This window comes from Haemorhous mexicanus, chromosome 13 (genome assembly GCF_027477595.1).
Source record: "Haemorhous mexicanus isolate bHaeMex1 chromosome 13, bHaeMex1.pri, whole genome shotgun sequence".
Classification (NCBI taxonomy): domain Eukaryota; kingdom Metazoa; phylum Chordata; class Aves; order Passeriformes; family Fringillidae; genus Haemorhous; species Haemorhous mexicanus.
This window is the reverse complement of record NC_082353.1, coordinates 16,534,312-16,553,337: the sequence shown is the minus strand read 5'-3', so window position 1 is coordinate 16,553,337 and position 19,026 is coordinate 16,534,312. Positions and strand designations below refer to the sequence as shown.

General features: G+C 44.5%; 1 protein-coding gene across 10 annotated transcripts in view; it reads right to left on the bottom strand.

Moving 5' to 3' along the window:
- The window catches only part of CHD2 (chromodomain helicase DNA binding protein 2), an 87,530-nt gene extending 68,788 nt beyond the window's left edge, over nt 1–18,742 (bottom strand). For 3 of the 10 annotated variants that reach the window (XM_059858583.1, XM_059858592.1, XM_059858591.1), the window contains exon 1: nt 1,894–2,312. The gene's annotated coding sequence lies outside the window, so the exon portion shown is untranslated. Of the gene's footprint in view, nt 1–893; nt 1,465–1,893; nt 2,313–13,349; nt 13,375–13,576; nt 13,874–16,382; nt 16,655–18,641 lie in introns of those variants that run through there. The other 7 variants (XM_059858590.1, XM_059858582.1, XM_059858587.1 and 4 more) reach the window with 6 other exon arrangements.
- Between the last annotated feature and the right edge of the window lie 284 nt (nt 18,743–19,026).

Genomic DNA, 19,026 nt, shown 5'->3' with positions numbered 1-19,026 from the left:
TCTAGAAGTGTAGAATCATTCTGTAAAATTACAATTTTAAAAACCATTTTTATGCTGGATTAAAAGAAGTATAAATTCAAACACCTACACCTTAAATATAAAAAATCCGCTGCAGAACTATTAAATAAAACACATTATGAATTACAAGTAATTTATTTTCTGGACAATTACCTGCTATTTTATTTTCAGCTGTTAAAATAAACCAATCAAAACTATTTAAAAATTATCCTGTAATATACTTAAGACAGATCTAGCAGACACCCACCTAAAGCTAGAACTTTCTTAAGGGCAAAGTGTGTATGCCAGAACCTGTTCTACACTGCAGAACTGTTGCTGGGGTTATAAAACCACCATAATCCAAATCTAAAATAAAGACACCAAACACTTTGCATAAAGGTGACAGAAGTCCAGTGGTTGCTAAAACTTGTATTTCTATTTTCAAAAAAAGGGCTAACTTCAATTGTTGCAATGACAGATTCTTATTTGCAGAGGAAGTACCGAAAAACGTAGATTTACCTCCAACTGCAGTATATAAAATCTGCACAAGAGTTTTATAACCTTGCACAAGCGTACACCATTAAAATCCAACGAATATGGCTAAACACAACCTCCAATTAAAGCTTAAGTTTTTAGTATTTACCTTCTGCTCTTCTACAGCGACCTTATATATTTAAAATTACAATTTTACCCTTAAATTGGTAATTGCTGAGCGCAAGCCAACCCAAAACAAACGTCAGGCATTACATTTAAACTTGCATTTTCAGAAAGTCTTGCAATAGGTCTTGTACAACTTCTAAATTATCAGAACACCGAAAGGACGATTAAAACGTTTTGTAAAAAGAAGTAACTGTGAAATCTCCGAAAAACGTATAAACTGAATAATAAAAACAAACCTGATAACCATTAAATGTTTTTTTAAAGCTTTCCATGTCAGACGTAAACTCATCCGTTTCCTTATCTTGTAATTCGTATTTAAGTAACTCGTTTCTTTTGGTAGTGTCGCCTAAATCACAACTGTAGTATTTTGCCAACTTTAAACGGTAGACTTGGCATGACCGAGCTTTGTTTCTCTCAAGCTTTTAAGTTTCTACACTGCCGCTTTAGTTGTAAAATCAAATTTGCACGTAATTCCTAGGATTTTCTTTTAAACTTCTGCACCTGAATTGCTGTTTCTCCAGTGAAATCAATTTCTCTCTATTGTTTCATAAAGTACCAATCTGTCTCATCTGCAGCCTGCTTCTCTTACTGGTTTACAAAGAGTTAAAAGCCAACACCCCACAGAAAAACCACTCCAAGTTTTATTTTTAAGAGAAAAGGACATGGCGTCTTTGTTCTTAGGAACTACGAAAACACATCCCCATCCGACCAGCGACGGGCAAGAAACGCTCTTTACACAGACACGGGGCTAAACATTTCAGTGATGCTGTCGTACAGCCCTCACCTCTCCCCCCTCCCTCCACTGCTGCATTGGAGTTCAAGGCTGGTTTGCAGATAGCCCCCTTGAACGCTGCGCTGGGGGGGAACCGGTCTGCAGCCCCCCCTGTGCTCGGTGCTGCACAGGGGAGCAAAAACCCGCCGCTGCTCCCCCCGGGGCTGCATCGGGGACAGGGCGTGCGGAGCCTCCCGGGTGCTGCAGGAGAGCGAAGGCAGCGCCCGCAGCCGCCGAGGGTCACCGGGGCTCCCCGTGTCCCGCCGCTCCCCCTCAGCCCAGCCCGGTCTCGGGCACGGGCGGGGGTCCCCGAGGGTACCCCGCAGGTCCCCTCAGCGAGCGGCGGGGGGGGAAGGAGGGGGCAGGGGGAGGCAGCGCCCCCTCCCCCTCCCGGCTCCAAGGACATTTTGTTTTTCCTCCCAAGGACAAAGGACAATGAGGAGCCCGAAGACTCCGGCACTTACCCGGCGAAGAGCAGCCCGCTGACAGGCACCCGGGCCCCCGAGGACGGGACGCTGCTCCCGGCTCTCCCTGCCCGCGGCCAAGGGCGGCCCCGCGCCCGCCCGGCGAAGGAGCGGCGCGGGCAGCGCTCGGCAGCCCGGCGCCATTGCTGCCCGACCGTCGGCAGCCCCGCTCGGCAGCCCGGCTCGCCGCCCTCCGAAGCCCCGAAGCCCACAGAGCGCCGGGCCCGATTTGGCGCCCGGGAGCGGCACCGAGGGCGCCCGCCGGGCGTCTCCGGCGCGAGCGGCGGGGACAGCGCCGGGAGACGGGCGGGAGCTGCGGCTGCTCCCCGGCCATCTTGTGCCGTGTGTGTGAGGGAGCCTCCGCCGTCTCCTCTCAACTCCTTGCTCCCCTCCCCCCGCACAACATGGCCGCCCGGTCGCTCCTCACTGCGGCGGGGAAGGGGCGGCACCGCGCGCGCACCCCGCCCCTCCCCGCCCTCGGCTGCGCGCGCGCAGCGCGCCGCTCCCCATTGGCCTCCCCCCGCCCGGGCCCCGCGCGCTCCGGCGCCGCCGCCTCCCATTGGCCTGCGCTCCCCGCCTCAGCCGCCCCCCATTGGTTCCCGCCGCCTCCTCGCGCGCCGGCCGCAGCAGCCGCCCCTCAGGGGGAGGCGGGAGCGGGAGCCGGAGCGGCCGCCGCCCCCTCCCCGCCGCACCTGGCCGGGCCGTCCCACCTGAAGTGCCCCAGGACAGCCCTGACCGCGCTGGGCCTGAGCGCTGCCAGACCCCACTGCAGAGATCTCCTCATACCTTCGCCTGCCTGCACTGACACACAGCGGGGTTCAGCCCCCTGAGCTGGCTGCTGGCGCCCCGCATCTCACGGCTCCGTTTGCCGCCATTCCACAAACACCACCTCTGTTATCAGCCCTTGACATGAGCCAGAAACAGCTCACCCCCCAGGGTCCCCACGGAGAAGAGGGGCCACGAACCCCTCTCTTCTGATGGGATACACCCCGCTGTTGTGCACCCTCAGCTCCAGAGCCCGACTGGGACACAGAGCCAGCACAACCCAGTCACCTGCCCGTCTGCCACATCAATCCCCCATTACTGCTGCTCAGAAACAGATGCACAAATAAAACTACGTATCCTGCTTTTTTCAGCCAACACCATAGAAACTCTCAGTGCCAGCCTCACTGTCTCCTGTTTTGACTAGAGCTATGGAAACCACTTCAGATATCAGCAAGATGGAAAGGCATCCCTCACATTCCTGGTCACTGCCATGAATCCTCTGCCAGCCCCAGTTGTGCTCCTCTGCAAGAAGCACACACAGCAAACATGACAGAACTGATATCAGTTTTACTGATATAAAGTTTCACTTCAGCAGCCACTTTGAATAGTATGCGCACTTTTCACCTTCTTTCATTTGTCCAGGTGACTCCATTAAAAGCAGAAAGAAATTGTCTATATCTTCCTTTTTCATATTAATGAACCTGGGTAATTTTGACAGAATTAAACTAACAATACTTCAAATGATTATGGAAGGCCTCAGAATCCAGTCTGGCACTAGAGATCATGCAGTTGGACTTTGGCAGCTCTCTCCTGAGCTGAGTCCTGGAAAAACCATAAGGAAGTGGCCAGCTGAAAAGCATTAATCCCTACGATTTTGAGTCAAGAGTTGTTTTTCCTTTCAAAATACAGAGCAAAGATGACCTCGTGTATAGGATAGCAGGGGATATATACTACTTGTAGACAGTGGGATAAGGTGTTACCATCTTCAGAGAAGGGATGGTGGTGACCCACATAAAGCTGCGACAGCATGAGACCTCCAGTCAAGGAATCAGTGGTGGTACTAAAGAGCTGGTGCAGCTTCTCATTGAAAAGGAGCAAAATGCCTTTTTTCCCCCTCCCACAAGAAGAATTATTGAAGTTCTGGTCTACAGAGGCTATGGATAGCAGAAAGCCTGTTCTGCAACTTCTTTCCCATTTAGATTCCTGCAAAGGCCAATCCTCTTGCTCTCAGCGGAACTGCTCAGATATAACTGTATCTAAAGGTGCTTGCACAGACAGAACTCAGATGTTGTCCTCTTTGGAAAACCACCAGCAATGAAAAAAGGGGGCAGGATCCAGATGAAAGCAGGGGGTAGCAACAGCACTTCTCCTTATGTCAGCATTTTCAGCCAATCCTGCATGGTAGAAGTTCACAGCAAAGACCAAGATTAGAAATTCCATGTACAGTTTCCAGCCTTTCTCTTGTTTCTTCCCAAAACACAAGTACGTTTCTAGCAGAATATATGCGTGATCACTTGCATAACCAGATGAAAGGGAGAAAAGAGATCAGAGATTCTAGACATAATAGTGCCTTGTAAGAGTAGTATGATTCCAGCCAGCAGAGTTGAGATTGTGCCTGAACAAGACCTAACCTGTGTGCTCAGACTGTTATCTGATTTTCTCTAGTTATACCAGACTGTCTAGTGTAAGAGACTGTTCCTCTTAAAAAAACCCAAAAACATAACAACCCTACGTGCATTTATAGATCAATGTTTCTGCAAGTGTTACTCTATTGCTGCTATGTGTAACAAAAAAATTACTCAAAGTCTAATATCTTCATTAAATAGGTGCAGCGCTGCTCTTTTGCTTCCTAGGCACCAGAACCTGAAGCAGCTCTGAAAATCCTTCCACGACTATCCATGACCTCCTCTGTTCCCTGGCCCTGAGTAGCTGCATGGAGGTGAACACAAGTACAGTCACTCTCTGCAGAGCCATGGCTCCCCTCACACAGTGTTGCTGTTCCTTACCAGGAACAGACTGTTTGCATTCTTCTTCCTAATGAAACAGTGGAACAAAATTCTCATTCCTACTGCCTCTGCAGTCACCCCATTTTTTGCCTACTAAATTCAGCATTTCTACACTGAAATTTCCTCTATAAAATTAATTCCTTCTTTTTCAGATAACACATTCTGTTCCTGTGTGTATCATTAGACCAAACACTTCAGCCATGTTTTATGAACCACATGTCTGAAAATAATGACACCAGTTAATGTTTCCATTACTAATTTGGGAACTATTTTCTGGGATTGCGTCTGTGGTTGGAATTCCAGATGGAGGCACAGAACCTGACTTTCTGGTACTCTATTTTCTTCTAGAACCTTTCTTCCTTCCCCCAGCCCCATGTTATTATCCCTTAGGGGATACAACATACAAAGGCACACTGTGATCCCACAGGGCAGTGTCCCTTCCCCACCTGTCCCAACCTGCCCTCTGTACCAGAGGACCCCAAAAGGTTGGTGAAGCAGTTTATTCTCTGTTCTACAGCATGGCCCACAGATCTTTGGAGACACAAATATAATGAAAAGACAAAATGGACAAAATGGTTAAGTATTATATCTGTCTTTTGAAGTAGAAAACATGAGTCTGAATAAGACTGAAGAAAAGTCGCCAAACTTTTCTTCAACCAAAACTCTCACTTTTCAGAAGAAATCAATGCCAATTTCCTAGACCCTAGGCCAAACAGAATAGTTTAGATTACTTGGACAGAGAATATGCAAACAGGATATGGAATGCCCTTTGAGCACAGTGAGCTGTTTGTGGGAGGCATTTAACTTCCTGTGAACTGGGTGTTTATTGAAGTTATCACTTTGTCCTGAATCAAGCAGGGGGTCTATTTTCAGATTTTGTATATAACATGTAAAATATTGGTCAAAAAAATAATCTGGTTTTTTTTCCTTGCCCCTTCTGTTTCCTTCCTTAGTAACTGACTATTAAAATCACAGTAACGGCTCAAGTAGGTACAAATTCACCTTCTAAGATGGAACCACATTCCCCATGTGACTGGTGAAGATGATTACGGTGTATTGATCCCAGCTAAAGCTTTTTGCTACTGTCACAAGACAAGCAATAAACCCAGCAGCAGCAAGGATAAAACTCAGTTCTAGCAATGAACTCATGATGCTCATTCTGCTCCAAGTCTGGAACTGGAACTGAAATCCAGACTTTTGCTCCAGCCGGTAATGAATAATTGCAAACACATCAACACACATAAAGAGAACTTTTACACATGCCCTTTTTGTTCCTAGGCTTTAACACCGAAAACTGAGATTATGTTAATATGGGGGGTTTGCTGCCACTTCTATGGGGCTCATGTTCAGAATGATGAACCTTGTGAACAGCAAAAAAAAGATTTATTACTGTGAATAATTAGAAACAAATTCTTATCAGTGTTATAAACATATGGTAAAGAAAAAAAAATCTTTCGATCTAAGCCAAACCCCAGTGTTTTTTCAATTTATTCAAAATGAAGCAATTCTAACCAAGATTCAGCTCTCTCTATTCCTGCTTTCAAAGGAAAGTAAGTTACTAATAAAAAGTATAAAGACGAAATGGAAGTCAGAAATGGATTCAACATATTTTTTGGGACTTAATGGTCTCTCCTAAGCAAATTTTTAGCTTGTTGGTCACAATGTATCAAAGAGTCAGTACCGTTACTGTACACATGATCTTGTGGCCTGAGCTCAAAGTTTAGATCCAAGAGCGCCTTAACAACTGACACACCTCGCTGTTTCAGTTTTGCATGAGTTCCTGTATACAATAAAGCAAATAGCAGACCAGCAACTATTGTCTAGTGAGAGGATTAATTATTATGCTTTATATTAACTCCACTAGGGAATATACACACTTTTTTTTGGGGAAATCAAATCCATTTTTCTTAAGAAGGTTTGAGACTGTTTTTTTTACAGATCATCTTCAAACCAACCCTTGTTGCCATCTTAAATGGATGTAAGAAATAGACACCATCTCAGTCAAGGTATTTATGCTGTATTTGGTCAATGTCTAACACACAGCTATTGCCTTAAATGGCACCCTCAGAGGTATAAGAAAGTCAGAAAGAAGCAGTAGTCCTTATTCTGGTGAAATCTTATGAAAGTTAAAACTCTAGACTGTTTCAAACTTAAAGAATGTGGGTGATAGGATAATAATATGTTTAATTGCTTCTTAAAGTAAACCACTAGAGCTTGGAACAACAAATCTGTTTCTTTACCCCCTTTTTAGCCCCTACCTCTTCTATGGAATGTTCTGTTTTTTCATGGTCACCTTTTAGGTAACAAACTATTCTGCTTGGCTTGGAAAACTTTTATAAGAGGATTGGGACATGGTAGAGAAATACTGACCATTTTACTTGTCTCCACTTAGACACTGGAATTTATGAAAGTGTTAACAAGGTATTACAAGTCTCCTTACATGGAAAAATTATTGCTTACTGCTGACATCACCTTTGAAAGCAAATAAGAAACTAAAGTGCACCTTCCCAGGGACTGTAATGCCAGAGGCAAAGCACACCAAGGCAGATGCTGTGACCTGGCTTACACACTTGAACTGATCAAGTTCCCTGCCTGCAAACTTGCAGGACTGGAACCATACAAGGATTAGGCGTGGTGATAGGGTTTAAAATCACTTTAAATGGTAGAAGCTGCAAGCATTGTTCTTTATCTCACCATTCCAGCTGGAAACAGAGTCTGCAGAGTCATGGGAGTGTTTTGTGGTCATTGTTTTATCAAGAGTTTATTTAAAAAAAAAAAACATCAGCACAATTAAGGGAGCCTAATCCCATCTTACATTTCAAAACAGATACTGTTCTCCCATTTTCCAATATGTTATGGAATTGTTACATAATGAGTCAGAACATTTTATAACTTTTAAGCCAAAACTTCAAAATATCTGACTTTAAATGTAGCTGCAAAATTTTTAGAAGATCTAGACAACGAAATTAATTTTTTTTGTAAGTTCAGATATTTTGAAATTCTAGCATGATTACTTCCTTATGCACATTTAAAGTTTATTTTCCTGAAAGGCATTTACCTGACCATCCTTGAAACTTATTTCCTGCAAACAAAAGCCAGTAAAGCTTGATTGCTTAAGTGTTTGAGGAATATGATCAGAAAAGGGGAAACAGGCTTAGCACAAATATGTGTTTACACATCAAAATTGAGGACAAAAAAAAAATTCCAACTAAAAGCTCTAATTTTTATTTTTACACACTCTCCATTTGAGTTCTAGTGGAGACTTTGGAAAGTTATGATGATGATTGTAACAACAGCTATATTTTCTTGGTAAATCTCCTTGGGTTTTTGGAGGCAAAGGGTTTCATACCAGCCTTGCAAACATGAGGAATTTCACTCAGACTGAACAAGATAAATTACAGCTACTCTAGATTGAAAAGAAAAACAGCCCAGGTCTCCAAAATCACGAGTATAGAACTCGGATTTTTATTTCAAGCAAGTTTCAAGCCTGTTTCTATAATGATCTTCATTCTCGTCTCCCGTGTGCAGGTGGCACCGTAGGGCATTTATTGATTGGTATATAAAAGTTGACAAAATGATGCATTATTCAGTAAATTGCCACATGCCGGGAAAAGAAATGGTACCTTTTTTTTCTGAAATCTTACAAGCATATACTTTTTTTATTTCATAGACAGTGTGACAAAGCACTGAATCATCCTGTTGTAGTGCACCATATATATAAAAGACCACTAATGTTGTAGCTCAAAACAAACTTTTTCATATTTGTCAATATTTGCTAGATGCGGAGTCCAATTTTTGCTGTAGTGAGGCACCAACACACTTGGATTAGAATGTCACCTGACCAGAAACAGCTCCTGTGCCAGGCTGATGTTTCCCATGAGCTTTTATATTTTCTTCTTACAGTCAATTCATGAAAAACTGGCTCCTGCTAGAACTTAACCCAACTCAGATAGCTCATCAGCCCATGGACTAGAGCAGCTCTGGGCATGTCAGGCACATAAACTCCAGAATTACCAGCTGTAACTGTTGCAGACAAGAGATTTTCCCTCTGAAACAAATACTTCCCTACTCTCTGACCAACCCAGTAAGTGTGACAGTCTTGTCTCAGCTTAAAACCATTCCCAGTGCACTTTTTTTTAATAGTCAAAGTTTTATATTAGGTGGTGAGCTGTGACAAAACGTAAGCAGCCCTAGAAAACACTGCTGGTACAATCCTGTCACAAAATTAGGTCAGTGGCTTTTTGTGCAATTAAAGCAGCAGAGCAAACACAAGACATCTTGGCTGAGACACACACAGTGCTTGATCGCCACCTGAAAAATCTGACTGTCACCTTCATTGCCATTTCACCCAGAGGAGGATCCCAACAAGGTTTTATGTGCCCAAAACAAGATTTATTTTCTTCAAGATTAAATCATGCATCTAACCAAAATCTATCACTTCTCTCTACAAATGTGTTTTAAGTGTAGAAACACTTGCTTTAATGACAAAAGCTGAGATTTTGATATCTTCTTGTTACTCCAAACACATGGGACATAAGTTATGTGCCTGCGCCTTTAATTCAGGGCTGAGTAATTACATTTAGGCCAATGGAATCACTCCAGTTTTTTCTTGGTGTCTAAACCGAATGTTGTCCTAAGGATTTGGAAGCACATGAAGTGAATTAGGGATGAACATGTATGGCAGTCCTTGGAAAATGCAACTGAAGTGAACTAATCCAGTCTGTAGAAGGGAAAGAAAACCTGAAGCAGAGGTCTAAATTTCAAGAGTAAGAGCAAGCATGTTGTAGCTTTGCACATACAGATATAATTGCAACACCATTATTTTAATTTTTCCCAACACTTCTTTTTCACTCATATTTTTATTAATAATGGTAAAACAAAGAATATGAGTTGTGCTAGGTAATTCACCTTATTCCTCTCCTTCAGTATGCCTTTAAAAACCTTCCCTAAAACAGACTGTTGGCTATGAAGAGACCAAACGTGAGACAGAAGTAGAAACAAATAGGTCAAAATGAAATGTTTTTAATTTAGAAACTATATTTTCTTGTAACAAGGCACACATGCTACTGATATTAAATAGCACATTTGAATACTCCAACTTAGGGTGTAATACAAAGGAAACCATACAACGCGTTGGGGAAAAAAATGTGTGGAGAGCATAAGTTCATATGTGTAGGAGCTAAAGGCAAATGCTTGAATAATTTACAATCATAACATGCATGAAAATGAAACACTGTGACTTTAATAACTAGCTTCCCCCCCCTCTAAACTCCAATTATTAAGCTATTGTGCTCCAGGCTAGCATATCAGGTACTGATAATGAACATTCAGGCATAGTACTTCTCCCTCACAAACGAAAACTGTTCTGCTCAAAAGATTAATAAAGGATTATCTTCTTATATATACATACACACACACACACACACACACACGCTCACTGAACAGAATGCAAATTGTAACCAAAATTAGAATCTTGAAATCTACTCAAGTGCTGTTAATAATATGGAATTAAGTTTAGGGGAAAACATAACCTAATTAAGAGGTTCCAAAAGGCACATTAGTATATGCTGAAAAAGTGATTTTATATATGGAAACTATTTTATGCTTTATGTTATCATTATAAGGCACAGTCTTAAACAAACCAAGGATATACACGGATGTCATGCTAGAGTTCTACATTTATTGCTGGTGATCAGTGCACTGCACCCAGGTTATGTTTGAACTACAGATGGAATGTAACTTAGAAGAGTAAAAAAGGTCAATCAAGAAAAATAATAGTTGTGAGATGGCAAAGAGGCTTTTCTGTAATAAAGGAATCAGCGTCTGAAAGAAATCTTTGCAGGTGACAAGCTTGAAAAGGAACCTTTAGACCCAGAGCGAGGAGATCAAAGACCTTGAAAAGTTCAGCTGCACATAACATGGAGAAGTCTTAAATATGACTAATACTCCTTGAAAACCTAGCTGGGATTTCAATACTGTGGCTGGAAGTTTTCAAGTCTTTTGTGAGTAGCAGGAATAACGACGGCTGCCTTACTGGGAGTCAGAAGCCCCACACCCAAGTGTGCTGCACTGCTGCAGCATTCCCAATCCCACACCATATTCCCACAGCGGCTGCAATATTTCTGAGCTACACATTATGGACTGGTCAGCTGGCAACGGGATGGTCATTCATGGGTCAGCAAGGAAAATAAAGAGAGACTCTCTGCACTCATTTTGTAGCTCTTCTTTTAGAAGATGCACTGATTTATCTCTATAATGTGCAGCCTTCCCCAAAGTGCAGAACCTCTAGAACAGAAATTTGTTGAAACTGAACATCAGATCAAAAGCTCCAGGCCTTTAACAGCACCATTTCATGAGCTCTGCCTCCTTAAGAAGCCAGGAGGAAAAATACAGCTACATGAAAAATAAATGAGCAGCTTTTCCTGACTCTGAAAGCAGAAAATAATGACATGAAACCAAAATCAAATGCAGCACTATCAGTTGTATTCCCAAATGCCAGCATTAATTCTCCCTCTTCCAGCTCCCTGAGACTTGTTAAACAAATGAGCCTTATAATGCATTTTGCAAGTGAAAGGTCCCGGAGTGGTAAAAAGTCAACTCCCATACCAAAAGCCCTTAATGAAAATACTGCAGCTTATTCCAGGAGTTCTGCACTGAAGGGCATCAGCCTGAGCTCACTCCTGACACAATTCCTATTTTCTCCTTTGATCAAAAGAGCATTTCTGCAGCACTAGCAATAGTCTGAGCTTTTAGATCAAAACTAGCATCTCAAAACCTGGAAGTCAGCTCGTGTAAATCACAAAAGGCCGGTTTCCTGTGTGCACAGACCAATCAGACCTTTTTTTTGTAGCAGAAAAAAATCCTCTATTTAAAACATTCCTGATGTACCACATTTTCCCTGCACACCTGGGCTGGGTGTACAGCCACTCTGTCATCCTGGTTATCTTCCCCACACAGTTCACGGCATTTTTGGAACCATGTACACCTCTTAAGATTTTTTTGTTTCCTAAGAGAGACCTGATTTTGTTTGCACACTGTGATACTCTCAAAACTTTCCCCCTTTTCCCTGGTTTTCTCCGTTTGTCGTAACTTTTTTCCTTCAAGTTTTAAAAGCAAAAGCCTTTGGACTGAACGAAGGTGAAGGCGGGATGAATAAGCCTCTTGCTTCAAACCAAAGAGAAAAACCTTAAAATCCGAACTGCACGAACACAACATGTCTCCTCTCGCTGCATTAATGCCGCCTCACGAAATGGCGCCTGCCTCTGCAGACAGCTGCCTCAAAACGCCCACGGCTCCTCGGCAAAAAAGAAATGCAACTTCTTTTTTGTTTGGTTTTTTTTTTTTCCTCTCAAACCTTTTATTTTTCTCTCTTCACATTCAGCCCCTCGGTACCTCCCGAGAGCCCCCCGCAAAGCCGAAACCGGACGGGGAGAATTCTCCTTCATAAAACGGCCTTTCCCCTCCGCTTTCGAAACCCCCCGGGACTGCTCCCCACACGGGCGTGGGTGTGTGGGGCTGTGGGCTCCAGCCCCTGCACACTGTAAATAAATGTGCCGATTCAGCCGCTATCGCCACGATCTTGCCTTTCCAGAATTTTCTCCCTCCGCTTCCCAAATATAAAAGGAGTTTTTGTGCTGAACACGGAGCGGGAGCGGTGACGGGCTCGGCGCAGGGCGCCATGTGGTATTTGGTTTCTCCACAGTACATGTTTTTATAATGAAGGGGGAAGGGAAGGAAGGGAGCTGCTCCTACCAGCATGCCAATAATCTGTTGCAAAGGGCTGGAGCGCTTAGAGCCAATTAGTGCTCCTGTTAACCATTTAACTGCGGAAACAAAGCCAGTCCCGGGCACGCAGTCCGCGGGATTCGAGACAGAAAAGACCGTGTGGACTCCCAGGGCATCGTGTTCGTACAGATTTTTTCGTAGACGCATTTTTCCTATACTTTAATAATAAATAATTTCGATAGTCAAACTGGCCACTGAAACTGTTAGATCACAGAATGCAAAGGTTGCGCAGCTATATCCTGCACACGTACACCACACAGTTTTAATGGAAGCTGGATGTGTTTCAGGATCAGGGCTGGCCTGTGGTGGAACGATAAAAAAGCCACTCACAGGAGGTGCATTTCCGATACGGATATCAGGTCTCTGCCACAGGAACAGCAAATCCATGCTGTCCGTGGTGGACTGGGAAGGGTCTGAATGCTGCTCTGCCCAAGAACAGATGTGTCACGGCAACATCTCCCAGCAATGCTGCTGTGGGTGGAAAAACACCGTACAAGCTCTAGGAAAGCAGTGGCAGAGTCTGTTGTCTGTCTTCCTCTAAATATGATGTCTCCACCATCCAGATAGCACTAGCCTGCACCAGTCTTGTTTTTTCAACCCCTTAACCACATCAGAACAAGACCAAAAAAAATTATTTTTATATGCTGCAGTGTAATATGTTATAAACCTTTAAAGCCTGAGGCAGGCCAGCTCGTGGCTTGTTGTGTGTCACTGAACAAGCCAGGGAAGAAGATGAACAGGGAATTCTCAGACTCGACCTTTTTTTCTGGGGGCAAGTCTGAACATTGCCAGAGAGCACAGATAAATTAGTCCTAAAGCACAGCAACAGTAACCTGCTCCCGCTGGACCCAGTGGGTCAGTAAACCTATTTTTGTCCTCCTTTTTTACCCCATGACGTACCAGTGAATATTGTATCAGACTCCCAGGGATGCCAGGAGGAGCAGCAGAGTTTATACAGCTCACTGAAGTGCCCAGGGTGCCAAAAGCAGGCTCTGCACCCCAGCTCAGCAGGCCTGGCGAGAAGCAGACTTTACTTGCTTGGGAGGGGCCGCAGCAGCACTGCAGGTCTGCTCCCACCCCAGGCAAGCTCTGCAGTGCACATGAAAGGTATATTCAAACATCACTACCTTCCCTAAGAGATGAAGTCAAATTTCCCTAGTCGCCATGGAGAAAGTCCAGTGTCCTTGAAAGTTGCAGGTTGCCCCATCTGAAGTGCTGTACCAAGGCTAACGCTGTAACACATCTCACTTTTAAGCTCTAGGAAGGATTCCAAATAAAGTATAACTTTACATTCAAATTAAAAACACTGGGGACCAGGGGGAGGAAACATATGGGTAAGAAACTAGCAGATTATTTAGGCATGTGAGCTGTGAGAGCACAGGCAATACAAAAGCTCTCTTGTTCCTGCTGCCTCCCACAGCTGCATTCACTAAATATATCCCGGGCTGAGAGCTGCATTTCTCCACCCCTTCCTCAGCCCAATCGCGTTTGCACAAACACCACCCAGGTCCCTTCGGACAGGCAGTGAGGCAGCCGCGATGCCCTAGTTAAAGACGGCATGAAGAACAGGAGTGACTAACCATGTCTGCAACAGGGTGAAATTGTTACGTCCACACCTTTTTTGGAGGAGTCCATGCAGCTGATCTATATTTAACTTGAACCCAGGGTGGTTTGTTCTCTATAAGGATACACCCCATTTGTATGACAGAATCTGTTATGGAAGTTATTCCCATCAGATAATTTTCAATAGTTTATGGAGAGGAAAAAAAAAAAAAGCACAAGAATAGCCACCTCTATAAAAAAAGAATTCACTGAATCCACCTCCTGGCAGATGTGGAGGAGAGCAATGGTCTTGGGGACTGACTGTCCCCCAGAGAGTTTTATCCAGTTTTGCCTTCCATCAAGTCTCTGTGGTGTATTGACTGATATATACATTTGGGGTGGGGGGAAGAGATATCACTGAATTTCCAAATTTCCATAGGACTGAGGTGCTCCCTCCACGACCTACATTCTGCTCCTCGCGTTTCTGCCATCCACTCTTTGCATCCTTTACCCTCAAGGACGAATCCTTTGGCCTGGCACAACAGAACCTTGGTCCCAACTGCAGCCTTGAGACACTGCTGCAGTCACAGCAACAGAGGGAAGAGCTGCCCCCTCTCATATAATGAATTCTATAGTAGATCAAATTGTGGCAGAAAAAAAAAAAGTTATCTTGGTGTCTTTCCTCACTTCCAAGCTGTGAACCAGCAGGGATTTTGACCCTCCTGGTCTCTGCTTCTTCCTTCCTCACAGTTCCCTGTTTCTTCAACACCTCCAGTTCCACTAGCAGCGCAGCAAATTTGACAGAATCTGGTCAATTTTTCAAGCTTTCTCATTTTAAGAAGTCAGTGGGAACACACTATCTTGCAATCAAACCTCACAGGAGGGAGAATTAAATACCTCATGCATGACCTTAATCCATAGGATTTTGCAGATAGTACCTCTTGTAATCTCAATACCCAGAGTTTATTACGCATTCAAAACGTATCTGTAGCCCCGGAACATTTTGCAACAAAAGAAACTCGAATTCATTTTGATATAATTATGCAGTCACACCAGTCACATGCTTGCTATGGAATAAATATAAATACTGGGCTTTTGGGAATAACTTGCAGATTTACAGTGTTTAAAAAAACCACAAAAAACCAAAACCAACACAAGAATGAAACCATCTATTATATATGGAAAAAAGATCAGGTTTAGATGTCAAATTTCAGCTGAGAAAAAAGGCACAATTATGAAGTCTTTTCTATATTTTTTTCAATCTGCAAAACATAAAAGAAAGAGCTGAAACTGATACTTAAGCCTCTCCATAAAAGTAAGGACGTAATTTTCTAAAGCAGGAATATCATTCAAGGCATTTAAAAACCTTTGAAATCAGATAATTCTTTCACAAAATGGCCACAGGTCCCTAAGCTTGAATCGCTGAAAGCTAGAAAAATTAGAAAACTGTGCTCCAGGGTTTGTGTCTTTCTAGCACGTTTTTTTCTTTCTCTGCTCTTCTTGCCTTCCTAAAACGAAATTACCTCAAAGACTGTTCTCATTTTGTCGTTGGAAATTGCCTGTTTTAATTGGGGACGTTGCTATTCAAGAGCCACACCCTGCTGCCCTGGTGGTGCTGGAAACCAGACTCGCTCACTGAGGACAGCTGGGGGTCTGCCTGCTCTGGTCTCCTATGGTCTTCAGGATCCTATGGGTTTTGGACCACACGTGGGAAGATGTAGTCCCATCTCTGTGCTTTTAAAAAGGAAATACAAAACGTGAAACCAGATGTTAAACCTGAGCCCCAGAGAAGCCACAGGAGCGTGAGTTACCGTCAACAGCGCTGCAGTTCTAAAAGCAAACAAAGGCATGAGGGGTTGGGATGGAAGGTTTCATCCCTCAAGGAAAGCAGTGACTCACCCACATTCCTAACTTCACAAACAAGGGAGGCAAACCCTCCTCTGGCAGTCAGGATCCTCCACATTTTCCTGTGAGGAGCAAATCCCAAGCAAAGGCAACTGTGGTGGTGTGTTAGAGCAGACATAGCACAGGGCAGATGTATTTTGGAAAGGGAGCCTCTTTTGCACACCTCTGTGTTTATGTGCCTTCTTGAAAAAATAAAGAGTTCCCAAGTACTGCTCTTCACTTCTGAAAACACACTGAAAAGGAAAAGGGCTACTACTAACAACTGGTTTTTAAGAGCCAAACCCATCTTTTCTTAGATACATTTTTTTAATACTGAGGCAGTAGTTTACTTTAAAAATCCAAACAAACAAACAAAAACCAATCCAAGGACAGATGAAACAAGTCCAAAAGTTCACTGAGCGAAGAGCCAAGCAGTGTATAAGGTGCTGTTTCTAACCATCAAGTTACCCATATGGGAACTTTTGACCAAGGGATGTGGAAACTCACCCTCCCAAACGTCTGCTCAGTCGTTCCCATCAAACAAGGCACACTTCACTGATGGAGGACCAGCATACTCCAGGTGATGGATGGCATGTAGCCAAGCTGCTAAACATGCCCTGCTCCATCCTTCCTGCATGGCTCTTCCAGAGGTGGGGAGCACTGTGCCGGTCCCCAGATGGCCGGGGCATCAGTGGAGCTACTGGGTGGTAGCAACAGAGCCCTTAGCAGCAGGGATGATGAGGAGGTGGTGGAAAGGCTGGGTGTGAGGAAACAGGACTGAAAAGGAACCCAGAAAGCACAGAACGTTGCTAATTTGCGAGAGAAGCTGCAGGAAACCAACATCTCTTAACTGTAAACCTCAGAGAGGCTGTGGTTAGGAGACAGGTGACAGGGTGACGGGGCTGCAGGATGGGCTATGCCTGCACCCAGGAGAGATGCCTCAAAGCCACGATCCCAAGTGGAGCTCCCCAAGGAGTGGGGCTGGGTAGGTGATCCCCTGTGTAGCTGTGCCAGGGCTCTGCAGGGTGAGGTTTGTTCCTCTGTGCAATGCAGGATGCCAGAACACCAGCACACAATTCCCCTCTGGCTTCATACTCCATGAAGCAGAATTAAGGCTGATGCTCTGCGTGTTCCACTTTATATCAAATTTTTAAATTCTCAGGTTTCCAGTGGTAGACAGACACTCCAAAGTAATCATTCATTCTTCCTGGGGAGCAACTCCTGAGGGTTCTTGGAGCTGCTGCAGAAGGGGAGTGGCAGCATTACCTAAGTGGGGGGGACATGTGAGGGGGCACACTTGTTTGTGTGACAATTACCAGTGCAGTTTGTCTGCTGATGCTGGGAGAGACCTTGGCAGCACGGGCTGCTAGCAGGACCAGAGAACTCTTGTTAATGACAAGTATCAAGCCTCGAACAGATAAAATAAACTCTCCTGGAGCTGAAGCCATGCTTGAGGCATCATGGAGACGCCTGCTGCACTGACGCTGCTGCCATACTTAAAGCTAAGCCCCAGAAAGCAGGGACAGCACACAGACCAGGTCCTCCTGCTGCTGCAGATTCTGCTGGCAGCATTTGAAATATTTTAGGCATTTCAGACTACTCTCCTATCAGAACTCCAGAGCTTCCATAAAAAAAACAAAAAAAAACCTGTTTATCAAGTTGCAGAACAACAGCGATCTGTCTGGTTTATTAGATAGAAAGGACAAGAGCGGGGGACGATTTTGCTAACAGTATTTCTACCTTGATTAAGTGACTGTTATGATCAGAGCAACAGAAAACAAACATTACAAGATATTTCCTTGTGCAAAGGAAGAGAAACTGCCACAAGATATAGACTCAATGTATATTATTATTATTATTATTATTATTATTATTATTATTATTATTATTACTACTACTACTACTACTACTGAGCATTTTGGCTGGCTTGTGCTGTTTGGAAAGCCCAGTTCTGCCAGGCTGCTTGAGAAAAGCAGCATTTGTCCTCAGCTTTCGGCGTGAAAACACAACTCAAACCCCTTTTCGGGAACAAAGGTGCTTCCCAGGAGCCTGGCGTGCTGCCGGCATGCCGAGCGCGTAGCCAGGCAACGGCAGCCGGATCGGGGCTTGCGCCTCACCCGCGATGCTCCAGCCTCCACAAACAATTCTTGCCACGTAGACAGGACCGTGCAGGGTAATGGAAAATTACTGCAGGCTTTTTCTTAAAGGGCGAGCACTGCCGCTGGCGGAGGAGGCTGATCCGCATCGCACTTGCCAGCGCGCCCCAGGGTCAGCCCGTGTTTCCTGCGGGGAGGCTGCAGTGCGTCACCGCGCACCGGGGCATTAATACACTGAAATATCATTTACATGCTATTCCAGCCGGCTGCGGGCATCAGGAGCGTAAAGCAGCGAGCTGAGCTGCGAGGGAAGGGGGAGCAGAGCAGCCGGAGCTGAACAGCCGAGGACTGCCGTTCTCGAACTGCTCTCTCAATGCGGCTCGAGCACGGCAACCTTGGTGCGGTGCAGTTCGTACGGACTGCGGGCTGATGCCAAAATAACCCTCCTGCACTTGGCAGAAACAGCGTTTTAACAACTGCCTGGCACATTCCTGCAAGACTGCAGGAAGAAAAAAAAAATACCCTTAGAGAAAGAGGAAACTTTGGCAGTGGTTAAGCTGCTATCGGGACAACAGCAATAATAATAATAATAATAAAAAAATTATGGCTATGTTTACCTCCATTTCTGATGTAAAAGAGAATTTAGTTAATAAGACAGCATTGTGCTTACCTAGCTTTTAATACCAAGCCGAAAAGTCACACAAATAGCTACAGAAGCGCCCAACAGCCAGCTCGAGGCACTGCACCTCTGAAAACCAGAGATATGCAGACTTACTGGTTGGGCAGGGCAGGATCTGCCCCCGGACCACTCAGGAGCTGCCCAGCAAGACAGCACAGCACCAAAAGGTGCGCTACCCAGAAGTCTTCCAAAATAGCTCCTGTATCCCTTACAAGTTTCATTTTGTCTCCTGCAGGAGCAGACCACGCTGCCTGTTCTTGGGGTACCTATGGGGGACTGTGTCCAGACTGCAGCAAAAATAGAAACACGGACGTTCTGCTCTTGCTTTTCCTTTTTTGCTCACTGCATGCAGCTCCTGGTGGCCCTGGTGTGACTC